Source organism: Panicum virgatum, chromosome 3K (genome assembly GCF_016808335.1).
Source record: "Panicum virgatum strain AP13 chromosome 3K, P.virgatum_v5, whole genome shotgun sequence".
NCBI lineage: Eukaryota > Viridiplantae > Streptophyta > Magnoliopsida > Poales > Poaceae > Panicum > Panicum virgatum.
In genome coordinates this window covers 36,457,599-36,466,175 of record NC_053138.1, presented here as the reverse complement: position 1 = coordinate 36,466,175, position 8,577 = coordinate 36,457,599, and positions in this window count along the sequence as shown.

Here is an 8,577-nt window from a genome sequence, read left to right as displayed (position 1 = left end):
TCAAGAGCGGAGAGCAAACAGCAAAGATAGCACGGTATATGAACACCGGTTAAACCGACGGGCGAAGAAAATCTTCACCGGTTCAACCGATGTCACAGAGCCGGCAGCAGATAAGAATCACTCACCGGTTAAACCGACGCTACGATTTAAACAGCGTCGGTTCAACCGGCGATAGTATACCGGATGATTCGACAAAATCAAACTCAAGCGTCGGTGCAGTTGTCCAGAGATGCAACAAAACGAACTGTATTGAGCACCGGTTGAACCGACGTTGATGAACTTCTATACGCCGGTGCAACGAGCAAAAACAGCACGCAGAGAGAGCTTAGTAAAGCTTCACCGGTTGAACCGATGCTCATGGAACTAAAGCACCGGTGTAACCAAGCAGAAAGTCCAAAAACCCTAAAGTGCGAAAAACCAACTCACCGGTTTAACCAACGCAACATATCACAAGCGTCGGTTTAACCGGTGATAGGAAAAAGTTTGCCTGTGCCCAGAAACGATTTTTCCAGCCCCCGACCTTTGGAAATCTTGATGATTGGAGGATCAAATCAAGCCCAAAGGAGCTCATATTTTGGGGAGATGAAGATGATGACTTCAAGAACATATCCCTAAGAGATTTCAACGAAAGTCCTCACGGGTTAAGAGGAATCGGAAGACATCGGAGCAGGAGCAGGGTTTTCTCTAGACCGCAAAAACTTCGATTCGTGGAGACTCGTGATTCCGAGGAATTTAGCACTAGGCTAGATGGATTAGAAGCACCCCAAGGAGTCACAAAATCATTTAGAAACCGCCCTCAATCTCATGCACAAAGAACAAAATGGGAGAACCAAAATTCATCACACAAAAGACATTCAAAGTACAAGATTGATTCAAATTCAAAAGCCCCGAGGGCACAAGGAGGAGAGGGCCTCCTTTCCCGATCAATCTTAGTACAAAGTCTCAAGAATCCATGGATGAAATTCTACCCGAGAGAGAGGAAGAGGGAGGAACAAAGAGAGAGGGAGAGAGGGCGACGGGAGAAAGGGGCAGGCGGTTGGACTGGGATAGAGAGAAAGAGGAGAGAGTGGGTGAGAGATATTTAAGCCCACTAACTCTAGTACTAAAAGACTAAACTACCCTTAGACTTAACTAGACACTAGAAAGCCCGTAGGGGCAAAACCGGAAAGAGATACAAGGACTCATCCGACGGCCAAGGTTCTTTCTTCGAGTCGAAGTCTTCTCCGCGATCCCGCCGTGGGAATGAAGATCCGGTCCACGGTTTTGGAGGGTCCGCGAAACCCGGGTAGGTGGCCGGTTTTGAGAAAACCGCCAAAACTCCACGCGCGGGAAGATTCCCGCCTCCACGCCGTGGCCCTGGACGCTGTTCCCGCCTCGGCCTTCTGACGGCCCCTAGATGCCGCCCGACGCCCGTCACCTCCTCGCCCGCAGTGAGGCCCTTCATGCCGTCGACACCCGTTCCTCCGCCAGTCCTGAGACCGACGCCCGTGCCTCCACGACTTGGCGTCTTCAACCGCCGTCCGCCAACTTGGTTTTGTGGCGCAAACCAAGAAACCCGCCATCCACCGGTGCTTGCGCCCTCGATCCAGGAGTGGACGCAACAGATGCTGCCCGGCCCGAGCTCTGGCCCCGGCTGCCCTTCACCGCCGTCCACCGCACGGTCCATCGGCCACAACACCTCCACGGCAGCTCTCCGTCGACACTCGACGCCCGTGTACCTGCAACCAAAGACCAAGCACACAATCACACCGCACGGTTGACAATTCACTCATCACAGCCAGGAGAAGGTACTCAACATTCCTCAATCTCCCTCTTGATGAGTGCATTGTCAACACACCATGAACGAAACAAAAACGAACTAAGAGAGAAGCAAAAACCGAGAAAAACAAGTAAGAAGGAGAACTCGAACAAGTGACAAAAGCTCGAAAGAACCAAGAACAAGTCACTTGACCAAGCAAAGATCGATCCCCTAAGACAAGGACAACGGCTCGTCGCAATCGATCAAACACAAGCATGACTCCTCAAGGACAGAGGCAGGGCTCGACACAGTCATGCCAGAAGCGGAGGGAAAACCAGAAAAACTAGGAGCCAAACAAGGCCAAAACTCCCCCTGAAATGCATTCCCCCTCACCAGTGCAACTCTCGCCACATGTATGCACTCTCAAAGCCTTGTGCACAACAAGTTTTTGATTCTCTCAAAAATCAAACAATTTCCCCCTTGTTCGATCACTAAACTTCTCCCCCTTGTTGGCACATGCACACATCAAGGCTCAACAGACCTAAAGCTCCCCCTGAAACTGAGACTCCCCCTGAAAATATGCTATGCAATGAATGCAATGCAGGAGGTGTAAGTGAAAGCATTCAGGGATACAAGGATATGAGCAACATCTAGTCACAGGCATGTGTGCATCCATAAACAAAACCTGCATTTAGCTCAACAGGGTATATCAAATCAGTCTAGAGCTAAGCAAGTTCAGTTTAGGAGAAATAAAAGCATCACCCATGATCTAGCACTAACACGTAGGGAATGGACATCAGTGCTAATCAAACTCATACAGGTGAGCCAAAAACAGCCAAGGCATGTTGCAAACATCCATTATGCAATCAAATTATATCAAGCAATTATTAATGCCAGGGGTTGAAAGCTTGTCATGCTTTACTTAGCAACAAGGCCAAGCCTATGACAAAGGCAATCAGAAGGTAAAGATACTCGTTTTAGTCATGCACAGCCTTGCCCGAGTTCTCACAAGTGCAGAGTGAGCCGTCCCGAAAGCTCGATCAGTGCAACAAGCAATCCCACCTGGATCTTTCCATTCCATTTCAAGCACAATTCAAGCAATTTTTATCAATTTTAGATCATGTCAAATATGAATTGCTGAACCAGGATGAATTGCAACAAGTTAAGTATCAAGAAGCTACACTAGCATGAATAAGATATCAAAGCATATCAATACGCCCTAACATGCTAGTAGCCAAGATAGGGTGACCATGTTTTCGAATTTTCAAACAAAATAGCTTAACTGAAAGGATATCATATACACAGTGGAGCAAGCTATTCATGATCACGTTGATAAACTCACACTAGCAAGCACTAGGAGGTCATAGCAATGTATACAAGAATGCTAGTGCAAGTGAGGCAATACAAAAATGCTGAAATGTACAATGTCAGTGCAAAATGCAGCTACCAAACCTAGAAAATTGAAGAAAACAAGGAACCAAGACCTACAAAGCTAACCAAAGAAAAACTAGCAACTAAAAGGGTAACAAACCCCAAGCTCCCCTCGCAAGCGAGCAAAAGTCTCAAGTTCAAGTGGTTTGGTAAGGATATCTGCGGTTTGCCTCTCGGATGGTACATGGATCATGTCTATGTGGCCTCTCTCATGGTTATCTCGCAGGAAGTGGAACCTGATGTCTATGTGTTTTGTTCTGGAGTGGAGCACTGGGTTCTTTGCAATGCAAATGGAAGACATGTTGTCTACAAAGATGGGAACCCTACCAAACTCAACCCATAATCCTGCAAGGTTTGTTTCATCCAAAGAATCTGAGAGCAGCAGCTAGCAGCGGCAACGTATTCTGCTTCTGTGGAAGAGAGCGCTACACTAACTTGCTTGCGAGAGGACCATGAAACCAGCGATGTACCGAGAAAGTGACAAATGCCAGAAGTCGACTTGCGATCCAACCGGCACCCACCAAAATCGGCATCCGAGAAACCAACTAAAGCAAGAGATGAATCCGCAGAATACCAAAGACTGAATTCAGGAGTGAACTTGAGGTACCTGAAGATGCGTTTCACCACTTGCTTGTGGGAGGTGCGCGGCGAAGCCTGATACCGCGCACAGAGGCCGACACCGAACTGAATGTCCGGCCGCATCGCCGTCAGGTACAGGAGGGAGCCTATCATGCTCCTATACTCCTTCTGGTCCCCCTCCTCGCCATCCAAGTCCTCATCAAGCGCCGTCGATGTGCTGATCGGAGTCGGCTGAGGAGACAAGCCACTCATGTCGAACTTCCACAGCAAGTCCTTGGTGTACTTGGCTTGATGAACGAACGTGCCCTGAGGAGTTTGCTTGAACTGCAGCCCGAGGAAGAACTGCAGCTCACCCATCATGCTCATCTCGAACTCCCTGGACATCTGTTCAGAAAACTTGGAAACAAGAGCGTGAGAAGAGCCACCAAAGATGATATCATCCACGTAAATCTGAACCAACAAAAATTCAGAGCCAGAGCGCATGAGGAACAAGGTTTTATCAACACATCCCATTTTAAAACCTTGAGCAAGTAAATTTTTTTTAAGTCTATCGTACCAAGCTCTAGGCGCCTATTTCAAACCATACAGAGCTTTCTGAAGTTTGTAAACTTGGTTTGGAAATTTGGATTTTCAAAACCAGGGGGTTGTTTCACATAAACTTCCTCTTCAATAAAACTATTTAAGAAAGCAGATTTCACATCCATTTGGAAAACTTTAAAACTCTTGGAAGCAGCAAAAGCAAGAAGAATTCGAATCGCTTCTAAGCGTGCTACCGGGGCAAAAGTTTTCTCATAATCTATCCCTTCCTTTTGGCAAAACCCCTGGGCTACAAGTCGAGCCTTGTTCCGCACTACCAACCCTTCACCTTGCTTGTTCTTGAAAACCCACTTGGTTCCAATGGGGTTACAAGTAGGCGGAGGCTCAACCAAAACCCAAACCTGATTCCTTTCAAAATTTTCGAGTTCCTCATGCATGGCATTGACCCAATTTGAGTCAGAAAGTGCGTGCCAACATCTTTGGGCTCGAAAGAGGCAACAAACGAAGAATGAGTAAAGCCAGCGATACATGTTACCTTAGACCTTGTGACTGGCTTGTTGAGGTCACCTAGCATCTATTGAGGTGGATGACGACGCTGAATGTGTCGCGGTGCTTCCCTGGTCGAAGTCGCCTCCTCCTCAACCAAAACTGGTGTCTCCTCAGGTGCAGCCGGTGAAGGCTGAGTCACCTGCTCGATCGGCCCCCGGGAAGTGGATGTAGTCGGGTCGGGGCCGCCATCATCGTCCGAGCTCGTGGCGGAGGTGGCTGGGTCCACATCACGCGTGGTAGCCTCAGCATCACCCTCCGCAGCTTCTTCCTCCTCATCTTCAAAGATGGGGGTGCCGAGCTCATCATCTCCTGCAACCTCAAAGACAGAAGAATTGCACGGTGCAGTCTCGTCGAAAGTGACTTCACAAGTCTCTCTGACGATGTTACTATCAATAATCAGCACACGGTAAGCTCTAGAGTGAGAAGCATAACTGATAAAAATACCGTCAGACGATCGAGACTCAAACTTATCAAGATTTCTTTTCTTCAGCACAAAACACCGGTAACCGAAAACTCTGAGATGGTCAACACGGGGCTGGCGTCCAAATCGCAACTCATAAGAAGTCTTGTGCATGAAAGCACGCAAGAAAATACGATTGGACACATAACAAGCGGTGTTAACCGCCTCAGCCCAGTACTTTCTAGGAGTCCTGTGCTCATCGAGCATCGTCCTAGCCATCTCCACCAGCGTCCGATTCTTCCGCTCTACAACCCCATCCTGCTGTGGAGTGTAGGGGGAAGAATACTGGTGTTCAAGACCTTGATCACTGCAGAAGGTGTCAAAACGAGCATTTTTGAATTCTGTGCCATTGTCACTGCAAATCACTCTCATGGCATGGGGTAGCTCATTTTTCAACCTCAAGATCAACTCCAGAACAAACTCGAAAGCCTCATCCTTGGTTCTCATGAAAAAGACCCAAGAATAGCGAGAAAAGTCATCCACGATCACAAGAATGTACCACTTCCCACCAACCGACATCACCCGAGAAGGACCAACTGTGTCCATGTGTAGCAACTCTCCAGGTTGAGTGGTCATCACTTGATTAATCGGCGGATGAGAGGTGGCAACCATCTTCCCGTGGCGACACGGGTGGCAAACAAGATCCTTCTTAAACTTTAATTTGGGCAATCCTCGGATCAGGCTAAGTGAGCTAAGTCTCGACAACAAGTCAAAGCTCAAATGTTCAAGTCTCCTATGACACTTCCACAAATCAAAAGAAGGACCAGCCAACAAGCAACAAGGAGGACCAAGAGAAGTTCCAAAGAAATCAACCAAGAAAACCCGATCGCGAGGTAAAATTCGGCAAACCAAGTCTTCTCTGGAATCTAAAACACGAGAACAATCCTCCTTGAAGCGAACTTCAAACCCCTCATCAAGAAGTTGCGAAACAGAGAGCAAATTGAACCCAAGGTTCGAAACCAAAGCAACTTCTCTCAGGGTAAAGCGATCGGAAACACGAACAGCGCCAATTCCACGTACCTTTCCTCTTCCATTGTCCCCGAACACAATGTACTCCTTTGAGCGCATCGGGGTGAGGCTGGAGAACCACTTGTCATTCCCGGTCATATGGCACGAACAACCGGAGTCCATGATCCATCTATTCTCCAAGCCTCTAGTCTACACATCAGTAGCGAGACAAAGGGTGAGCAAATGTCTCAACACTGGGTTAGCAAAGTGTGAAGCAAACCAGTGTCGAGCCATTTGCTCTACAGAAGGTTTAGCAAAATCAGGCAAAGCGTATCTCCCGTCCCATCTACCACGAGGCGGACGACCACCACCGCGAGGAAAACGTGGTGTCTCGTAACCTCCTCCAAAGCCTCGGTCCCGTGGTCTATAGCCATACTGAGGACGACCAGGAGCACGACCGGCAAAGCGACCACCCACTGGAGCACGGTAATCACCACTGTCTCCCTGTCCTCCACCTACATGGCGCGCCCTAGCATCTTGCCTACCACCACGCCGAGGAGGACCATGTACTCGAGCAGAGTACATGTCTGAGTTACGTCTCTCCTGCTCACGCCTCACATCCCGCTTCCTCCTGAAGCAAAACTCCTCCAAGTGACCGTCTCTGTGACAGTACTCGCAGTGGTACCTCACCTTTCTCTTGGGAGGTTGAGGCCCCGCCTTTGGACGGAAAGGAGCAGCCCACTTCTTCTGGGCAGCCTGGGCTATGGCAGCAGGGAGCGTATCGAGGGGATTCCTCAGCTCATTGGGCTTTGGAACCCAAACCTGCTTCTGTGGATTTACTTTTTGTGGTTCTTTCAGCACACCATCCACGGGGTCAACAAGCGAAGGCTGCGTGCTCGTACTAGCAGTGTTTAGAGCACTTGGAACTCCAGCAGCCTTGCCGATCTTACCATACAGCATGTCAAAGTCTGACTTCGTGTAGGTGTAGCCGACCCAAACCCATCACCATGCTTAAACTGCTTAATCATCATGCCCAACTGTGGCTCACTACTAGAAACCCAACTAAGAATCGCCCTAAGATATGTGTTCTCATTCTCCAAGTTAGCTTTCTCTGCCGCAAGATTATCCAAATCAGAAATCAGACCAGGGCAGACATGACAATCAATAGGTGGACTAGACTCCCCGACCTTAGTCTTCCCCAAAGACTTAATCAAGGCGTTCTTCTCATCTAGCTCCGACCTAAGCATGGGACAAAGCTTACAAGCACCAAGCAAAACAGGCCTAGACCTAAGCTCCTCTAGCTCACACACAACAGTAGCAAACTTAGACTGCAAAGAAGCTAGATCAGACTTAAAGATGGAGCACTCATCACATTCAAGCACATCACTAACAATAGGAGCGTCCTTGGCCAGTTCAAGCTCATTCTTGGCCCTAGCTAGCTCATGAGACACGTCAGCCAGTGAGATCTTGGCAACATCCAAGTTCGCTACATTCTCATCATGCTTGGCACGGAGAGCAACAAGATCATTCATGTGAGATATGCAGCCAGCGCACTCATCCTCACCAGATTTCTCTCTAGCACAAGCCAGCTCAGCCCTAAGCCGCTTACGCTCTCTAGCTGCTTCCTTAAGCAACTTTTTCTGATTGTCGAGAGCGGCGTACAACTCCCTAACCTCAGTATCAAGCAGGTCGATAGTGAAGTTTACCTCTGAATCACTCTTGGATCTAGGAGAAGAGTCGTCATGCGTCGGTGTTGCATGTTCACCTGGAGACTCACGAGCACCATTGGCCTCACCCGCCATGGTGCAGAAACTCTTGCGCCGACCAGCCGCCAAGCAAAGGCCGATGAAGCCGGTGGGTTCCTTGTCCCGCTTCTTCCTCTTCTTGTCGTCATCGTCGGAGGTCGATGAAGAAGAGCGGTCGGTGTCGGAGCTCTTGTCAAGGTCGCTGAGCTGTGCCAAGAAAGTCTTCTCCTGCTTCTTGGCCTTGTACTGGAAGCGCTTCTTGATCGACTCCTTGTCGAACCGTCCTCTCTTGTCCCGGTCACGGCTGCGGTGCTTGTAGCACTGACACTCCTTGTTGGAGCCTCCCTCGTCGCGGTTGCGGTGGCGGTAGTAGTCGAAGTTGTTGTTCTGGCCACCGCCGAACTTCTTGGGGCAGTCGGCGACGAAGTGGTTCGGATCGCCGCAGTGGTAGCACCTGGGGTTCTTTCGCCTCTGCCTGTTGTGGTAGACACGCTGGAACTTGCTGATGAGAAGGCACAAGTCGTCATCGCCCAGCGTCTCCAACTGCTCATCTGTAACAGAAGGCAAAGAGGCTAGAGAAAAGCAAAGAG